This window comes from Budorcas taxicolor, chromosome 3 (assembly GCF_023091745.1).
Source record: "Budorcas taxicolor isolate Tak-1 chromosome 3, Takin1.1, whole genome shotgun sequence".
NCBI lineage: Eukaryota > Metazoa > Chordata > Mammalia > Artiodactyla > Bovidae > Budorcas > Budorcas taxicolor.
The window spans coordinates 80,431,957-80,451,725 of record NC_068912.1 but is presented as its reverse complement, the minus strand read 5'-3'; the positions used below and the strand labels follow the sequence as shown (position 1 = coordinate 80,451,725).

The 19,769-nt window shown below is 39.9% G+C and overlaps 1 protein-coding gene across 4 annotated transcripts in view; it reads right to left on the bottom strand.

The window, feature by feature from the left end:
* Positions 1-19,769, bottom strand: part of JAK1 (Janus kinase 1) — a 133,257-nt gene that overhangs the window by 67,133 nt on the left and 46,355 nt on the right. Inside the window, exon 1 of one of the 4 annotated variants that reach the window (XM_052637255.1) lies at positions 12,655-12,670. The exons of the other annotated variants lie outside the window; for them this stretch is intronic. The gene's annotated coding sequence lies outside the window, so the exon portion shown is untranslated. Of the gene's footprint in view, positions 1-12,654; positions 12,671-19,769 lie in introns of those variants that run through there. 4 annotated transcript variants of the gene reach the window in all.

The following is a 19,769-nucleotide window of genomic DNA, read 5'->3' as shown; positions in this document are numbered from 1 at the left end:
GAAACAATACCTGCAGAGCATGGAAGATTCAGCTTTTAAATTCTGCCATTACCCATGATTTATTCCCACAGTCCCCAGTTTCTAATTTTAGAATCACATCTCCTAGTGATATTTTACAGTGAACTAAGAAATTCAAAGTCCATTCTGTTTGCTTTGCATCTGTGCAAAATTTTCAATGTATTTTTATGGAAACAAACATTGTGAATGGAGAGAAGAATTCAGTATATCGCCACCAATGGGTATTGCTAGGCAGAGGGATAGCTTCCCAAGCCCTGAAGATTTAAACAGTACATGGATATATGATGAATTGGTGAGGGATCTTCTGTAGCAACTTTATGTTTTTCTACCAGTAACCTGAAAAAAGGTAAGGAAATACAGCTATTCTCTCTCAAGATATTCACTTTATCCTCTGTTCATAAGAAGGCAGAACCTCAATGAGACACTTTTGTGTACCCTTAAAGCAAGGTACTAAGTAGGTCCAGAGCATGACTACATCCATAATTCTTTTATCAAAGAGCCTCTGTCTATTTGAATTATACTTGAATTTAGCCAAAACTTGACAACACTTGAATTTAGCTAAACAGGCATCCATTTTATTGTGCCAAAATATTCAGTGGCAATGTCTGGTCTTCATTCATTCCATTGAATTTTCCTTTCAGTATTTTTGGGGGAAGGATGGGAATGGCACAGATTCCAGCTGCGGAGCTTCTTTGGTCTCTCCTTTAAAGGGAATAAAAATGTAGAAAGAGAGAAGGGGAGGATAATTTGCTAAAAGCGCTTCAAAGATAAATATTATGGTAGGATGTTAAAGACAAATTAGACTAAAAAGAAAAACATAAACGTAAGTATAACTAGAAGGAGTAACTCCCTTGCTCCTGGACATCATTCATCAGGTCAAATAACCAATCAAACAAATGCTCATCCTGAAAAACCTGTGAAGCAGAGTTTAGTGGGAATAAAAGAAAGCAAGAAAAGATATATCAAAGGAGAGTTAGTCATCCAAGAATGTGACAAAATAATAATACATGATTGGTTGCCAAACACAAGACACACCCAATCAAAGCAAAATAACTGTTCAAAAGAGAAGGTGTGAGTGGGGAGCTGAGGTAGTTAATCCAATCCAGAGAATTCAGAAAAAAAAAAAAAAAAAACAGCACAATGGAGTTAAACATTCTAGTCAAAAAGATGTGAGGGAGAACACTGGCCTTGTCACTCAGCTGCCTGGGATCAAGTTATTTTTTAACTTTCTCTGACTGTTTACTCTTTGGCAAATAAGGATAACAGCAATTCTTTGACAGGATTGGTTTCAACTCTTGAGAGAAAAAAATATATATCCATCTAGCAGAATACCTGGCTCACAGTAGGCATATAATAGTATGACCATTATGGAGCAGGTGGGATTTGAACAGTGCCTTTAGGAATGGGGAAGATACAAATAGGAAGAGAACAGTAGCTGACTGAGGGGAACATTCCAAATAATAGAAACCTGAAAAAACAGCAAAAGAAGGAAAGGGGGAAGGGTAAAACCCTTTGGGGACAGAAGGTCCGTGCAGAACAGAAAGAAATGGGGAAAGGGAGAAAGCTGACACCAGTTTACAGCAGATCATAATTGCCCAACTCAGGAGTATGGACTTTCTTTTGAAGAGAGAACCCCAGAGAAAAACTCAAATCCCCAGGCTCACATGAATTCCTCAGAAACGAGCAAGTCTCCCAGCATGTGAAAACGTGCCACGTGGGGGTGGCGGGCACTTCAGACCCAGGAGATGCTGGGGAAAGGCATGGGGACACTTTAACTTCATCTGTGGACAGTAATATCCTTCTTTTAAAATATTTTAAGTGAGTCAACTAGTCCTTCATAAATATAAGATTGTACACTAAGATCCCCCACCTCCCCCTTCCCCTGGTGTGAACATCCCAAGACAAGAAGTTAACTGAGTGAACAGCCCCCAATAGTGCCACTGGTAAGAACTAATTTGAATATCCACGAGGGATCCATACTTTAACCCCGCCTTACTATGTACACATAACTCCCACAAAGAACTTTAAAATAAATAAATAAAATGAGATGCTAGAGGTTTTCTTCTGTGAATTACACTGTGAATGAGTCAAAAATTTTCCCAAAGCTTTTGTCCTCACAGCTGAAGAGGCAGCCTGTCTGGGACATTTACTAAGAGCTCTGGGGGAGTGAACATGTTGATTCATCATCCTCTGTAGAGCAGCCTCATCACAGAGGAGTTCATGGGGCTACCCTTGGGAGTCACTCTGAATTATTTTTGTAACATCTTGTCCTTGGATAAAAGGGAACACAGAGTCAGAAATAGGAGGTCAGAAAATCATCTATGACTCAGTAGAGTTGTTTACACAGCCTTGTTTCCCTCATATCCAGAGTCAATGTTCTAGATAATCAATAGGCATGTTTCCAGGGATCTAAATATGGCAGAATTCACAAAAATCGTGTTCAATGCAAATTTCTCTACCTTTGATGATTCAGAAGACCGTATCAGACCTTCTTAGACCTTAAAATCATGATTTTGACCAATTTGCGTTTCATAGAGCCATTAAGAGGTGGAAGTGGAAGGGAAGGGGAATCCAATTAATAGAATTTGCATGAACAAGTTTCCTCACATGATCATTCATCTAAACAGCCTCCATGAGTTTACATAAACATTTTATCAGCCCATGGAGCTCTCTCTTGTCCAGCCAGGTGTTCCCTGAACATTTCTGTCTTGGCCTAAAGAACTGGCTGTCCAGCGCATCACACCTGTACTCACCGCCACAGAGCACAGAGATGCAGCACAAACGAGGTCCTTGGACGCCACGTCTCAAGTATTCCATGCTGCACTACAATGAATATTAATGAAGGACACTCTGCCTTTTTAGCCTTTCTCCAAATGAATACAAAAAAGCAAAGCTGGCATAACTACACAAAACCATTAACTAATCAAGATCAATAAACGCAAAGTCAATGAACACAATTATATACTTTTTACAGCTTACAAAGCACTTTCAATACATGATCTCCATTAATCCTCACAATAATTTTAAGTATCATTCCTCTTATTTTAATAATAAGCAAACTAGGCCTAGAGATACTAAGTGCCTTGTAAAAGGTCATATGTATTTATTAACCAAGTCATCAGGAGGCAAAGGAATTGGAAACAACTAAAGAAAAAAATGACAAATGATCATGGTGAAAATGTCAAGTTTCACAAACAAATTAAAATAACAGGATGCTATTTTTTTATCTAATCAGTCACTGCAGTGAAGTTGTTTTTAAATGTAGATACCATCCTGGATTAGTTATAAACTATTGTTATCTTCAAGTTATAAAAGTTATTTAGACTCATGGTAATAAAAATATACATTCAACAATGTAGAAACATATCACTGAAAAGCAAAAGTTCCTCTCCTTATTTGCCGGGGATAATTACTATTCAGTTTTTTTGTGCATCCTTTTTAAAAAATATCTTATTTTATTTGGCTGGGCCAAGTCGATCTTCACTGTGGCCTGCAGGATCTTTAGTTGTAACATATGAACTCCTAGTTGCAGAATGTAGGATCTAGTTTCCTGACCAGGGATTGAACCTGGGGCCCCCTCCGCTAGTTGTGTAGAGTCTTGGTCACTGGACCAGCAGGGAAGTCCCTACGCAAACTTTCTTGAGGACAGTCTGGCTTCATATCACTTTGGACTAAAAATCCTCACATCTTGATTCAGCAATGCCATGACATGTTAATGAGAAAAGCAAGTTATAAAGCAGCCTGCAGAGGATAACCTATGCTGTACACGTACACGTACACACACACACACACACACACACACACACACACACACACACACACACACACACACACACACTACCCTAGAGAGAGAAAAAAGATGGAAGGTGGGGAGGACACTGCTGGAAAGAGTACCAGTTTAACAGGTGCCTCTGGGATTCATGATTACTTCATTTTGCACACTTTTAAAGATTTTTTAAAGTATTCTACCACAACTACGTGTTATTCTAATCAACAGGAAAAGTAATTTGCCCAAGTTATACAAGGAGTTAGGGCTGGGATCAGAGGTTCAGGAGACATGATTCCTAGTCAACTGTTTAAGCCACTCTACCTGCTGTAATTTGAAGAGTTCAACAGTTACTAACACTCCAAAGCAATTAAGATGTGACAAGGCAAAAGATAATTATTTGTTAACGAGTGATAGAGACATTAAGTGCTATGACTTCAGAGGAGAAAGAGGTCACTGGTCCACAGAATGATTCCAAAGGTGTCAGAAGTCAGAAATTCAGACAGGTAAAGAGCAGGGTCGAGCTCTATCTCCAATGAAGATGAAGGTGTGATCAAAGGCATCAGGAAGAAAACCGGTACGTCTATCTGGTGGACAGTAAGCAGACAAGCAAATTAATGAAGAAAAGCAGGAAACAGGACCAAGGAGGCAAACTGGGGTCCCACTGAGATTGAAGAGGTGATGGTGGACTGGAGAGAGAGCTTGGGAGTCACAGAGTGCTCACCCCTCCAAAGGGTAAATAAGTCCCAATCATCCTAACTCCTCTGTCCCCATCATGCCATGATTTCTCCCTCAAATTAAGGCAACGGTTTCCTAAAAAGTTCCCGCTTTCCTTTTCATCTGCCTCTATTCCAGTCTCCACAATGCAGCCTATTTCTAAACTGCAAATCTGAAAATCTTACGCCTTCTCTTAAACTCCTTTATTTTCTGCTCTCTTAAGAAAGATGGCCTTCAAAGCCTCCCACAGCTTACTGCCATTTGTACCCTAAACTCTGGTGTACTATTTGCAGTTCCTGGAATCCACTACACCCTTGTCTTCAAAGCCTTTGCTACTCCACTCATTCTTCAGTTCACAGCTCAGAAATCGTATCTGTCATCCAGGCTTCCCTGACTTGACCCACCTGCTACATAGAGGCACTGAGAGTATCCTATGCGTACTTTCACAGCAGCGCTTATAAGCCTGCTCAGGACTGTCTACAGAATTATGTCTTCACTGTCTCTGAGCCTCATGAGGGCAGGGACTCTAGCTATTACCTGGCTATGCGCAGCACCCAACAGGGCTTAAGGTACAGCAGATATTCAATAAATGCTTGTGGAAGGAACAGAAGTTGAACCATTTCCTTTCCCAGCATGCCTTCACGACCACTCCCACTTTCCTCTAGCAGTACTCATCCAATCCAGGTCAATGGCATTTACCAGCTTGCATTTAAGAAGCTGTTTTATAAATACATTAAATGTATAGTTATAGGCCTAACTGAATTGCACAAAATCATGTAACTTAGTATTTTTTTTTTTTTTGGTATCTTCCCCCACCTAAGATTTCACAATTTGTTGGGAGTTGCCTAGGTGAAAGGAAGAAGAAAGTTTCAACACAGCATATCAAATCAATTCAATTGGACCACGAAGTAAAATAAAACTCAAGTTTATAATAAATATCACCCAAATGATTTGTTATAGAAAAATCAATGATAAATTGTGAACCAGTTCTACAGGCACAGTTTTATAATATTCCGTTACAATATTGCCCTGTGAAAGCACTGAATTTTTTTTTTCTTTTAAGAAAAATTTTAATTGGAGGATACTTGCTTTACAGTAATACTTGTTGGTTTCATACATCAAAGTGTACAATTCAGTGACTTTTGGTATATTTGTAAAGTTGTACAACCCTTACCACTATCTAATTCTGGAACATTTTCATGTTCATGCCCATTAGCAGTCATTCTCCATTCTCCCCTACTACATCCCCTGACAGTCATTAATCTATTTGCCTACTGTGGACATTTAATATAAACAGAATCACACATTATGTGGCCTTTTGTTTCCAACTTATTGCACCTAATATGTCAAGGTTCATTCATTTTCCTAGATCTATGAGTTTCAATTCCTTTATAAAATGGGTTTCAACAAATGGTGCTGGGAAAACTGGACAGCCACATGCAAAAGAATGAAACTTACATCATATTCAAAAATCAACTCAAAACGATTACAGTCTTAAACATAAGACCTGAAACCATCAGACTCCCAGAAGAAAAGGAAGTTCCTTGATGTCTTGACGACTGGTGACGATTTTTTAAATTTGACACTAAAAGCAAAGACTATATCTGTAAGGGTTTAATATCAAAAAATATGAGGAACTTGTAACTCAATAGCAAAAACAAAACAAAATTCCATAAACAATCCAACTGAAAACTGGTCAGAGAATCTAAATGGACATTTTGCCAAAGAAGACAGATGGCTAACATATACATTAAAAAGCATTCAACATAACTAATCAGAGAAATGCAAATCAAAACCACAATGAAATATCACTCGACATCTGTTAGAATGGCTATTATCAAAAAAAAAAAAAAACAAGTGTTGGTGAGGACATGGAGAAAAGAAAACTCTTGTGCATTGCTGATGGGAATGTAAGTTGGTGCAGCCACTATGGAAAACAGTGGAGGTTCCTCAAAAAAAAAGAACTACTAACATATAATTCAGGTATTTATCTGAAGGAAAATGAAAACACTAACTGGAAAAGATATTTTCATCCCCTATGTTTAACTGCAGCATTATTTACAATAGCCAAGACATGGAAGCAACCAAAGTGTCTATCAAGGAATGAATGATGAAGAAAACATATATGTACACACACAATGAGATGCCACAAAAAAGAAGGAAATTCTGCCATTTATGACAACAAGGATGGACCTTGCAGGCAGTACACTAAGTGAAATAAGTCAGATAGAGCAAGACCTAACTGTATGATCTCACTTACATGTAGAATCTTAAAAAAAAAAAAAGAAACAAAGAAAAACTCAGACACCAAGAATAAATTGGTGGCTGGCAGAAGTGGAGGGTAGAGGAGTGGGTGAAACAAGTGAAGGGGGTCAAAAGGCACAAACTCCCTGTTTTAAGATACGTGAGTCCTGAGAATGTAATGCACAGCATAGTGGCTACAGTGAACGATGCCGTGTTGTGTATCTGTAAGTTACTAAGGAGAACATCTTAAAAGTTCTCACTGTAAGAAAAAAACTTTACCTGCCTAGTGATGGACATTAAATTTACTGTGGAAATCATTTCAAAGTATAAACATACATTATACTGCGTTGTACACCTACTATAATGTGTGCCTATTTGCTCAGTCTTGTCTGACCCCATAGACTGCACCTCGCCAGGCTCCTCTGTCCATGGAGATTCTCCAGGCAAGAATACTGGAGTGGGTTGCCATGCCCTCGTCCAGGGGATCTTCCCAACCCAGGGATCAAACTCCGATCATCATTAATGAATGATCTATTGACCGGACTGAAACTAGAAGGTCTAAAGTAAACAACATACCAGAAATGTATTTTTTAAATGTGAAAAAAAGAATAAAAGTTAGCATGAATTTAAAAAAAAAAAAAATGGAACTAATACAGCTGCTGGTAATATAAAGTCCTTGCCAGGGATAAGAGAACAAAGTGGTTGCTATCTTGACCATACCTCTAAATGGCACCTTTTCTCATGAAAGTTATGGTGGAAAATTTCCTAGTGGTACAGAGGTTAAGACTCCACACATCCACTGCAGGGGGCATCAGTTTGATCCCTCGTCAGGGAACAAAGATCCCCCATTCTGTGCAGTGCAGCCAAAAAATTAAAAATAAAGAAAGAATGAACGTTATGATGACATGACCCACTCGTGTTCTAGTCCAGACATCTGACTCAGGGTCAGAGATCATGCCCAATACATCACTTTCCTACAGATTATTACAATCAAAATCTAACTTGGGTTTTCTCCCTAGCATATATCCCTGGGAAAGTCACCAACTTGATTACAAACTTTTACAGGGCAAGAACAAGATCTTCTCTTCTTACAGCTTCAAGGCATAGTTGGCACAGTGCTCTGAAATTAATAGGTACATATCTGTGCAGTAACACTGAGATGCTACTATGTGCCAGGCACTGTACTAGGCACTGTGGTTTTAATGAGAAACAAAAAAGACAAGATTCCTTAATACAGAAACAGACACAACTTTTCAAATATTGGTTACGTCAATACATCTGAACCAGAAAATGTCACAGCCAGGAATGACATTAGTGTTTAAATCATTCAATCTACTCATTATAAATGTGGACAAAGACCAAGAGCAGTGGCAAAATCAAAATAAATATTTTTGATTACATTAAATCAGTATTTCCAAACCATGTTTTCTGGAACTTTGCATTGCTGTGCAATAACTGTTCTATACACATATATCTCAGAAAACAGAGATAAGGACAAAGGAGGTATGTAGTTAAATAAAAAACTGGGGAAACATTAAACAGCATTTTAAACAAGAATACTCAGCCTTAAAAAATGTTTTATTGAAGTACAGTTGCTGTACACTATTACTTAAGCTATGTGCATGCTAAGTCAGTTCAGTTCAGTTCAGTTCAGTTCAGTCACTCAGTCGTGTCTGACTCTTTGTGACCCCATGAATTACAGCACGCCAGGCCTCCCTGTCCATCACCAACTCCCGGAGTTCACTCAGATTCACGTCCATTGAGTCGGTGATGCCATCCAGCCATCTCATTCTCTGTCGTCCCCTTCTCCTCCTGCCCCCAATCCCTCCCAGCATCAGGGTCTTTTCCAGTGAGTCAACTCTTCACATGAGGTGGCCAAAGTACTGGAGTTTCAGATTTAGCATCAGTCCTTCCAAAGAACACCCAGGACTGATCTCCTTTAGAATGGACTGGTTGGATCTCCTTGCAGTCCAAGGGACTCTCAAGAGTCTTCTCCAACACCACAGTTCAAAAGCATCAATTCTTCGGTGCTCAGCTTTCTTCACAGTTCAACTCTCACAACCATACGTGACCATTGGAAAAACCATACCTTTGACTAGATGGACCTTTGTTGGCGAAGTAATGTCTCTGCTTTTCAACATGCTATCTAGGTTGGTCATAACTTTCCTTCCAAGAAGTAAGCGTCTTTTAATATCATGGCTGCAGTCACCATCTGCAGTGATTTTGGAGCCCAAAAAAATAAAGTCTGACACTGTTTCCCCATTTCCCATGAAGTGACGGGACTAGATGCCATGATCTTCGTTTTCTGAATGTTGCACTTTAAGTCAACTTTTTCATTCTCCTCTTTCACTTTCATCAAGAGGCTTTTTAATTCCTCTTCACTTTCTGCCATAAGGGTGGTGTCATCTGCATATCTGAGGTGATTGAGATTTCTCCCAGCAATCTTGATTCCAGCTTGTGCTTCTTCCAGCCCAGCGTTTCTCATGATGTACATTTAAGTTAAATAAGCAGGGTGACAATATACAGCCTTGACGTACGCCTTTTCTATTTGGAACCAGTCTGTTGTTCCATGTCCAGTTCTAACTGTTGCTTCCTGACCTGCATATTGGTTTCTCAAGAGGCAGGTCAGGTGGTCTGGTATTCGCATCTCTTTCAGAATTTTCCACAGTTTCTTGTGATCCACACAGTGAAAGGCTTTGGCATAGTCAATAAAGCAGAAATAGATGTTTTTCTGGAACTCTCTTGCTTTTTTGATGATCCAGCGGATGTCGGCAATTTGATCTCTGGTTCCTCTGCCTTTTCTAAAACCAGCTTGAACATCAGGGAGTTCACGGTTCACGTAAGTCGCTTCAGTTGTGCCCAACTCCGCAGTCCCATGGATTATAAGCCACCAGGCTCCTCTGTCCACCAGATTCTCCAGGCAAGAATACTGGAGCGGGTTGCCATGTCCTACCTCCAGGGGATCTTTCCCACCCAGGGACTGAACTCGCGTCTCTTATGTCTCCTGCATTAGCAGGTGGGTTCTTTATCTCTAGTGTCACCTGGGAAGTCCATTTAAGCTATAAGTGTGTACAGTATAGTGACTGACAATTCTGAAAGGTTATGCTCCATAAACGGAGAAGGCAATGGCACTCCACTCCAGTACTTTTGCCTGGAAAATCCCATGGACAGAGGAGCCTGGTAGGCTGCAGTCCGTGGGGTCGCTAAGAGTCGGACACGACTGAGCGACTTCACTTTCCCTTTTCACTTTGATGCACTGGAGAAGGAAATGGCAACCCACTCCAGTGTTCTTGCCTGGAGAATCCCAGGGATGGGGGAGCCTGGTGGGCTGCCGTCTATGGGGTCGCACAGAGTCGGACACAACTGAAGCGACTTAGCAGCAGCAGCAGCAGCAGCAGCAGCATGCTCCATAAAATACTGCTTATATTCTCCATTTTGTTCAATATATCCTTGCAGCTCTTTGCTCTGTTGTTCAGCCACTAAGTTGTGTCCACCTCTTGCGACCCCATGGACTGCAGCATGCCAGGTTTCCCTGTCCTTCACTGTCTCCCAGAGTTTGCTCAAATTCATGTCCATTTTGTCAGTAATGCTATCTAATCATCTCATCCCCTGTCACCCCCTCCTCCTTTTGGCTTCAATCTTTCTCAGCATCAGGGTCTTTTCCAATGAGTCAGCTCTTCGCATCAGGTGGTCAAAGTATTGGAGCTTCAGTACTTCCAATGAATATTCACAGTTGATTTCCTTTAGGACTGACTGGTTTGATCTCCTTGCAGCTTATTTAATGCCTAATAGTTTATATACTTCTTCATCCCCTACCCTTATATTGCCTTTTCCCTCTTCCCTCTGGTAACCACTAATTTGAATGATGCTCAGCCTTTAATTTGGTAGTAAGTGCAGTGCGTCTCCGACTTTTGCAAAATTATTTGACTTAGGGACTTCTTTTTAATGGAACGTATATTTGGAAAAGTCCAAAGTCAGATGATCTCTATGTTCTCTTTCACATCTCAACTTCTATGAATTTACTTAAGAGTATCAATCTCAGAAAGCTCATTCTTGGACAGATATTTTAATATATCAAATTCTTCAGAAAAGATATTCATTATTCATTCACCCACTCATTCAATCACATTCACATTGTCTCTCTCTCTCCTCCTCACAGGTACACATGCCCTTGAATTAGACAGACATCAACACTGGAATAAAATCCAAAATGTCAATTAAATCAGCTCAAACTTAAAAGATACGCATAAAAGAAATGGTGAGAACAGAGTATTTTTATAATGTCACCTAAAGCAGGTGCTCTGGAAGGTAATGCCTGGAAAAGTTACATTTATTTCCTATGACCCAATAACCCAAACCCCTGGGGAAAGTCTTTGAAATTCTGAGAATAGCAGCTGGGCACAAAGAAGACCCAAAGAGAGAAAGGGAAGCAGTCACCTGGGACAGAATGGAGACACCCTGCCCCAACTCCATCCCAGAGGATCCTCTGCCTTTATCGGCCTCTGACTTCTTCCTTCTCTCCCCTTCAGCCCACTTGATTTTCCTGCTTTCATCCCCGATCTTTTTGCCAGTCTTCTCTTTTAGTTATATGACATGCTGGCAGCTAGCCAGGGAGTCTTCCCAGAAGAGAGCCCACTTTTCAGGAAACCCTGCCTCATTCCCAGCGAAGGGAAGACAGAGAGGAGAGGTGGCAGAGATTGAGCGATACAGCAAGTTCAAACCGGACTGGGGAACTCAAACAGATATCTGTCCACAAAAACAGATGCCAACTGTATCCAATTCATACTTAGTACAGTTACTTTTCATAAATGTATACCTCTCTAGGTATGTCAAACATCAGTGTTAAATTTTAATATGAGAGCTCTGTTAATACTAACAGCTCATGATCCCTCTCCTGTATATTTTCTTGGATTGATTTTTAAAACAACAGAAATAAAAGTATATTTAAAGCATACATCATGTGATAGACCTCTTGGAAAATTTCCCACATCCTCCCCACCCCTAGCCTCTCCCCCCAGTTATAGAACCTACACACTGGGAACCTTTGCTACATACCAAATCCACACACCTCATTCAACTCCCTACGAACAATTCCCTACAAACAGATTTTCAGAAGAAAAATCAAGTGGGAAAATGATTTCCTTAAATAACTTCCCCTACTTCTATATTTATTCATGCAGTTATGCACTTAATAATTTTCAGTGTGTGTTGATGTGTAATAAATAGCTTACATGACTCCTGTAACAACTGGAGGCGGTGGGGTGGGGTGGGGGGGCAGGTTCTATCTAGCATACTCCTTTTCAGAGGCTAGGGCTCCTCCACTTCCCAATCTCCAAATGTTGGTGAGCCCTGGACTCCAGCCTGGATCTTCACCTTTCCTCTATCCATACTCACTCTCAAAGCAACCAAATTCAGTTGCATGACTGACAGGGCACTATATTAAAAAAAAAAAAAAATGTCATTTTAGTCGTTCAACTGGATCTGATTGCTTTGGGAATGAGTGTGGGTGGAGGAACTCCACTTGGGGGATAACAAGTGTCTAAAGTCAATATAAAAAACAACACTAGATTCTTGCAACACCACCACACACCACCTCCCCCTCCTCTGAGTTCAACATCTCAGTAAATGTCACCACTATCAACTATGTTGTTTCAGCAAAAAATTCCAAGGTCAGTCTTGACATCTCTTTTTTTTTCTCACATCTCACATCCAAACCATCACCAATTCTACCAGTATAGCTTCAAAAAGTCACACAGTCAACAATTTCTCACCACCTCATTCTCAGTCACCATTTTCTCCTTAATGTAAGCACCAAGAAGGTAGGGCTGTGTCAGTTTTACTCTCTATAGTATCTGCAATATCTGACACACAATAAATGCTCAGTAAATAGGGAACAAATAAATGAATACCTGGTTCAAAGAGGTGACAGGACCAAGAGTAAGGTAATGACAAAAGCCACATCTTGAACTCCAATCTCCACATATATAGGGAAGGACTGTTCCCACTCTTCCGTATGAGCTTTTGAAGCTTTAAAGGAAAAGGGAGAGGGGGGCTAAATACTACTTCTTTCAGCTTTGAATTTAAGGTTTTATTTTTTCCTTTTACTCTTCTCTCTCAAATGCACATGCTCAAAACTTCTCTTCCAATAAACCTCTACTCTAAGCGGGAAGGAAATGCATACAAAGGACAGAAATGTTTATGGATCCAAAATACAGTCAAACTTTCAGTAATACCTTTGGTCTGTTTCCGTAAAATAGTATAAAATGTTTTAAAGGATAATAAGGATGATGGGGGAGGGAACCAGTTCAGATACTTCCACAGCCTAATGCCAATTCTGAACTGAAGATATACACAGGGCTGGGTGTGGGGGTGCTTCATGAACTAATGCAATACATGTTCACATTTTATCTAAGAGCACTTACACATTCCTACCAGTGTCCTTAAAGAATAACTAGTAGAAAATGAAAAGGCTGGATTCTAAAGGAAAGAAGAACACTTTTCTAGCATAATAAACCTCTCTGGGCCTTTCCCAGACCTGCAGCAAGGTAGAATTTACTCAGTATGCCAGGCCCAGAGTCTGCCACGATACATCTCTACCTTTCCCAGCCTCAAGTTCTTAGGTACAATGGAAACATACAAATAAGATGTGTTACCAGTGTGTGCTCAGCCCTGATATACCATGATTCCCCTAATTTTAAGGAATAGGGCCCCTGAGAAGTACAGGAGCTACCTCCGAGGGCAAGTGTGAAATGCACACATGTTCCTTTACTCCCAGGGAGTGAAAACAAAAAAGACGAGGAGGACTCCACTCTCACCAAAACTACTCACTGATTGTAATCAAACGAAAACCTTTACTCTACTAGTCTCATTAAGCCAAAATCTTTACAAATCAGATCTCTCCAGTTTGGAGCTTGAGACATATTCAAAAATGTTCAGCATTTTCCCATCTGTCCAAAACAAAACTATTAAGAAACAAAATGACAAAGTAAAGGATACTACTGAACATTTCAGACACTTTAAAAATGTCCATTTATCTCTAAGCAGAACTGTTGATGGAAAGTGAAGTCAAGTCAGCACTGCTCAGGTTAAATATTATGCACTGTAATCACAAATAATTTTTAATCAAATCCTTAAACATAAAACCTAAAATCATATTAAGCCATATAAGGCTAGCTTTTTGGTCCTTATTCTCATAGTGGTGATCCTCTCAAAATGACATACATATTGAGCTGTATCCCTATTAATTGTAACCTGATAGAGGTCCTTCTACTGAGCTACCATTTCCAGGTATTCCTTATTTCTTTTTATGTGTTTCACTGTTCAAGCTCTCAAGCAAGTCTTTGTTTTACTAAATGGTTCCAATTAGTAAAAAATTTCAGCATGCAGATTTTTAAAATTATGTTTTGCTTGAATTAATGCATCTGGGAGAAGGTCCCAAAGACCCCAGAGCAGAAGCAGATGGCTAAGGCTCCTATCTTTTCCAGTCTTCATGTTTTTCTCCTTTTACTAGCAAAATGCCATCTGAATAATCCTAATAAGATATTCAAATTGCTGTATTTCATTTCAAGCTTGCTAAAATGGAAACATGCCCACAGTTTTTAAAAAATATATATTGTATGTTCACGGCACACACAGACACACCTTCAGTGTTCACCGTGTTTGTAAATATAACCTTGCTAGGTCTGAATTTTGTATCTCCCTAAATTCACATATTGGAATCTTAATATCCACTGCGATGGTGTCATGAGGTGAAACCCTTGGGAGGTAATTAAACCGAGAGAGTGGAGCCCTCGTGAGTAGTATTAATGCTCTTATAAGAGACCCCCAGAGCTCTCCAGCCCCTTCTACAATGTGAGGTTACAACAAGAAGTCTGTACCCAGAAGAAGGCCCTTTCCATGCCGGCACTCTGATCTTGGACTTCCTGCCTCCAGAACTGTGAAAAGTAAATTTCTGTTGTTTATAAAGCTACCCAGTCTCTGATACTTTCTTACAGCAGTCCCAGTGGAGTAAGACAAACCCCTATGCATAGGTGAAGTTGTGTCATTAGAGGTAGCCTTTCTCCAACTCTAAAATCACGCATTAAATTCTGAGGCAAGGCCACAGGCTTCATCAAGCTCCAGTCATCAAAAGCCCAGACCACAGAAACATTAGTGGCAACATAAACACCCAATAAGTGACTGCTGAGTCAGTGAATAAATGAATGAATGAATGAACAAAGAATACAAGAACTTAGCTGCTACCATTACTGCTGGCTAACATGCTAGCTGCTGCCATGTCTTCATCTTTCATTCCTACCATTGTGCTGTGCTTAGTTGCTCAGTAGTGTCCGTCTCTGTGATCCCATGGACTGCAGCCCACTTAGGCTCCTCTGTCCATGGGGATTTTCTACGCAAGAACTGGAGTAGGTTGCCACACCTTTCTCCAGGGGATCTTCCCAACCTAGGGACCGAACCCAGGTCTCCTGCACTGCAGGCAGATTCTTTACCCACTGGGCCACCCGGGAAGCCCACCATTAACCAATTATTAGAATGTAGTCTAAGGCATTCTCATCAAATCTGATGTGTTTTTCCCAAAATTATAGTTTTTTATTTAATGATGTATTTCTTTTCCTAGTTCGAGGACAGCTGGTTAGCATGGGTTGCTTCACACAGGAGCTGCTGACAAGCAAGCTGGCACATGGTCTGAGGTGACTAGGAAGAGAGGGTTAAGGGAAGAAGAGGTTGAAATCAGGTAGGGGTGAAGCGGTGTTTAATATTAATACAGGTTAGAAGATGATATGGAAAGGAAATTGGCTGGTCATCAAATACACAGCTTTTAGGCTGGAAGGGAAGGAAAGGATAAGATTAGGAAGAAAAGGTAGACAGGAACAGTGAAGCTGAGAAAACAGAGAGAAAAAGTCATGATGAAGAGACAAGGAGAGGCAGTACCATGAGAAGCACTCGGAGAAAAGAAAGTGGATGTTCTAATCCAGGCTGAATTTTTGAACTTTCAATCCTTATCTTCATGTTACTGTTTCAACACAACCAATTTTATTGACTCTTTGTCCAAGAGCTTTAACAGCCAACACGGTGAGCTAATTTGTTTTAGTTAGCCCTTATTCTTATGGGAAGGTGACTTCTTCAATGGGTTGGTACATCAACGTATACTCATTAGTATTTTCAGGTAATATAGAGATATCTTTGCCACAAAAGCTTTTGCCTTTTAAACTCCAAACAGTTCCATGAAAATAATGTCAAAACTATAACACTACCTTTACATTTGTTACTTATTTACTCTGATTTAATCCGTAAGATTTTAAGGCAGTTTATAAGAATATGTTTAATAAAACAGAAAAATACTAAGAATAAAAATATTTGTTACTTATTTACTCTGAGTTAACACACAAGATTTTAAGGCAGTTTATAAGGATATATTTAATAAAACAGAAATATATGAAGACTAAAAACAAGATTCAGAACCAAGAAAATTATACCAGAGGACAAGAAGTCAAGACAAAGGGAAAATTATTTGCAAGCTACAGCTTTCCAAATAGATGAGGAACTCTGCTTCCTAGGTGTCCAAAAGAAAAGAGAAATAATACATTATTTTCATTGTCAAAGGGCACAAAGAAAATGCGCCAGTTATTTAAGAAATAGAATATTTTTTCTGTGTTATTTCTAAAACAAATTTCTCCTGAGGTGGGAAGTAGCATTTGAAATTTGATCTCCTGAAGCTTCTGTAGCTATCCTAATTACTTAAGAGATTTCTATTGCACTTGAGAATATCAACATAGGGATGTATAGTCCAAGAAAACAAGTCAAGCCACAGCCTAAAAACTTAATTTCTCTCTTTTTTTAAAAGTATTTTCCCACAAAGCCACTTCCCCCCTCTATGAATCGTGTCTTCTCCTTGACACTTAGAATGTATTAATACTTCCTTAGGACACATCAGTCAAAACGAGCAATTAAAGTGTATAAAATGCTAAAACCATGACAAATCTAGAAAATTATTCAGGAGTGGAGAGTTAAGCAAACAAAACAATTCTTAACCACTGATCAATCGAGAGGGATAAGACTGACGTAAGATTGAAGAAAATTACTAGAAACCATGTAAAAAAAAAAACAAAACAGTAAATTATTTGGGGTTTGAGACTGCAAGAATTCCTACTGCAACAGTAAACAATGGATGGGTGTTACCCATACAGTATGACCAAATAATTTATCACCCAAACTGGGACACCTGAAAGTTTAAGAGTGAGTGAAAGTCGCTCAGTCGTGTCCGACTCTTTGCGACCCTGTGCAGTCCATGGAATTCTCCAGGCCAGAATACTGGAGTGGGTAGCCTTTCCCTTCTCCAGGGGATCTGCCCAACCTAGGGATCAAACTCACGTCTCCCGCATTGCAGGCAGATTCTTTACCAGATGAGCCACCAGGGAAGCCCAAGTTTAAGAGGTTGCTACTAATAATGATACCCAACAACAGGTGTTGCTGTTGGGTAGACCAGGGCCTTCCCAGTCAAACAGGCACACTCTGAGCTCATCATGACTTTACATTCCTATCAAATATACTACTTCATTATATCCCCAACAACTTCATGTAGGATAGAGAAGGCCAATAATATTACTCCATTTTATAGACAACAAAACACATGCCAAAGAGATTAAATAACTAAAGTTTGCAAAGAGAAATATCAGAGCAGAGGCTCTACCCAGGTCTATCAACTCCTAACCCAATACCTTTCCACTAAATAATCTAAGTCATGACCCTAATCAGCTAGATGTTATAGATGTGGACCTACATAAGTTCTTCTCTTGCTCAATAAAAGCAATAAAACCTGAAGACATTTTCACATATAGGGAGAAAACTTCCCTCGTAGCTCAGTCGGTAAAGAATCTGCCTACAGTGCAGGAGTCATGGGTTCAGTCCCTGGGCTGGAAAGGTCCCCTGGAGAAGGAAATGGCAACCCACTCCAGTATTCTTGCCTGGAAAATCCCATGGACAGAGGAGCCTGGTGGGCTACAGTCCATGGGGTTGCAAGAGTTGGACACGACTTAGCGACTAAGCCACCACGTTTTAAATGCAAACCTCGGTTTATTATGTATCGAGTATTTTACATTTATAACAGGATTTTTTTTACTGTTGCTGATTTCACAGTTTTGTTACTTCATTTCTGACGACTAAAAAAATTCGTCACAGTCTGAAACTGGAGAGTTATTTTATTTGATGGGCATGTTTATGTTTAGGACCCTGAGCCTGGGAGACAGCATCTCAGTAGCTCTGAGAAAATTGCTCTGAAGAGGTAGGTGAGGGAGTCAGGCTATATACAAGTTTGCAACAAAGTGGGCAGACAATCTGAACATCAAAGATTACTGTTAATTAAGGAAGCCAGATATCAAGCTATGGAATTTAGTGTTCTTCTGTGAATGGGAAGATGCAAGCCTCTGGGCTCACTGAATTCATTCCTTCCGTATGGACCTCAGCTATCTAGGGCCAAATCCTGTTTCTTGACTGTTTCTATCCTTAATTCCTTGTTCATGAGCTGTGGCAATGTGGCAGACGGCTGCTTCTTGCATGTGCCCTCCTGCTTCCCGCTCCCTTCCAAGGATCCTGGATAAAAATAACATGATGCATGACAGGCTTAAATTCAAAACTTTCATAAAATTTAATTCAGCTTACCTCAGTTAATTTTGAGCTCTCCATTTTAGTACATTAACAATAACCTGTCTCTGTTTTCTGACCCTAAAATGAGTATTACTATGCCATCACCTGTCCTACATTAAGCAGCAAATTATTAGAAAACATTTTGTAGAATTACTGCATAACAGTCACTTAATCTAGTAATTCTCACACCTAGTTGTACATCAGGATCACCTGGGAACTCTGAAAAAATATACTATTTTTTTAGTACATTATTCCATACTATACCTTGGACCTACTGAATCAGGAACTCAGAGAAGAGTATTTTTTAAATTCTTCAGGTGGTTCTAAGGTCCAGCCCTCTAATTCCAATCCAAATTTGGCCAACTCAAGACTTTCAAGGTAGATGCAGGTAACACTAGACACCCCCCATCGACCACCGTTACATCATCCTACTCTCTCCTCTACAACGCATATGATTTTTTTCTACTTTCTTTTTTTCCCACTCTGCAATGCAGTGATGAAGGGCAGCTGAGGACTTGCACATTGCAGTCAGAAAGCTGTGCAGTAGACCCTATTCACTCTTCCCCCAACACCCTCATAAACACCTTCTGAATGAGCCTACATCAAAATATGATGTGTCATGGTAATAATAACAGCAATAGACGCTGTTATTTGCCAAGCACTTACTCCTGTGCCTCTGGCTGTGCTAACCGCTTTGCATGCCTGACCTCAATCCCCCACTAACCCTGAGGAGGGAACTATTCTCATCTCCATTTCACATTATGGAAGAGGTAAGCTCTTCTTCCTTTTGCCTTCAAGCTGCAGGACACAGTACAGGACCCCATGGAGTTTCCATGGAGAAAGAATCCAAGAAGGTTTTGCGTTTTCTATTATACTGAAACGGATTTATGTTAGCATCAGAAAAGGAAAACAAAGATGTATTTCTGAAATATAAACTGCTCCTTACAAAAGTACTTCTGGAAAAAATCATCAGTCCTTCTGGAAAATGAAACTTTCAGACTTTGAAGGTGCATCAAAGATGACTAAGTACAGTTTGGGACTTTCCTCTCTCACTGGTTGGAGACAAACAGGATTCGATATTTCAAATGCAATTTCATACCCCAAGTATTTCTTCCTCTTTAGTTGCTCCACTGGATAAAGAAAACTTGGCCTTCACCTGGATGTGTTTGATTGGTAGCTGGCCAAATAGTTTATTGTCCAAACTGGGAGACTTTAAAAGGTGGCAATGGGGTACCTTTCATAATTATGCTGGGAAAATAGAAATAAGTGGAATATATGGTTATACTATATTCAACAGAATTCAAAGACAACAAAGGAAAAATTGCCATGGACTCACTGAGTTGAAAAAGCCAACTGCAGAATAACATGTATGGCAGAATCTGAT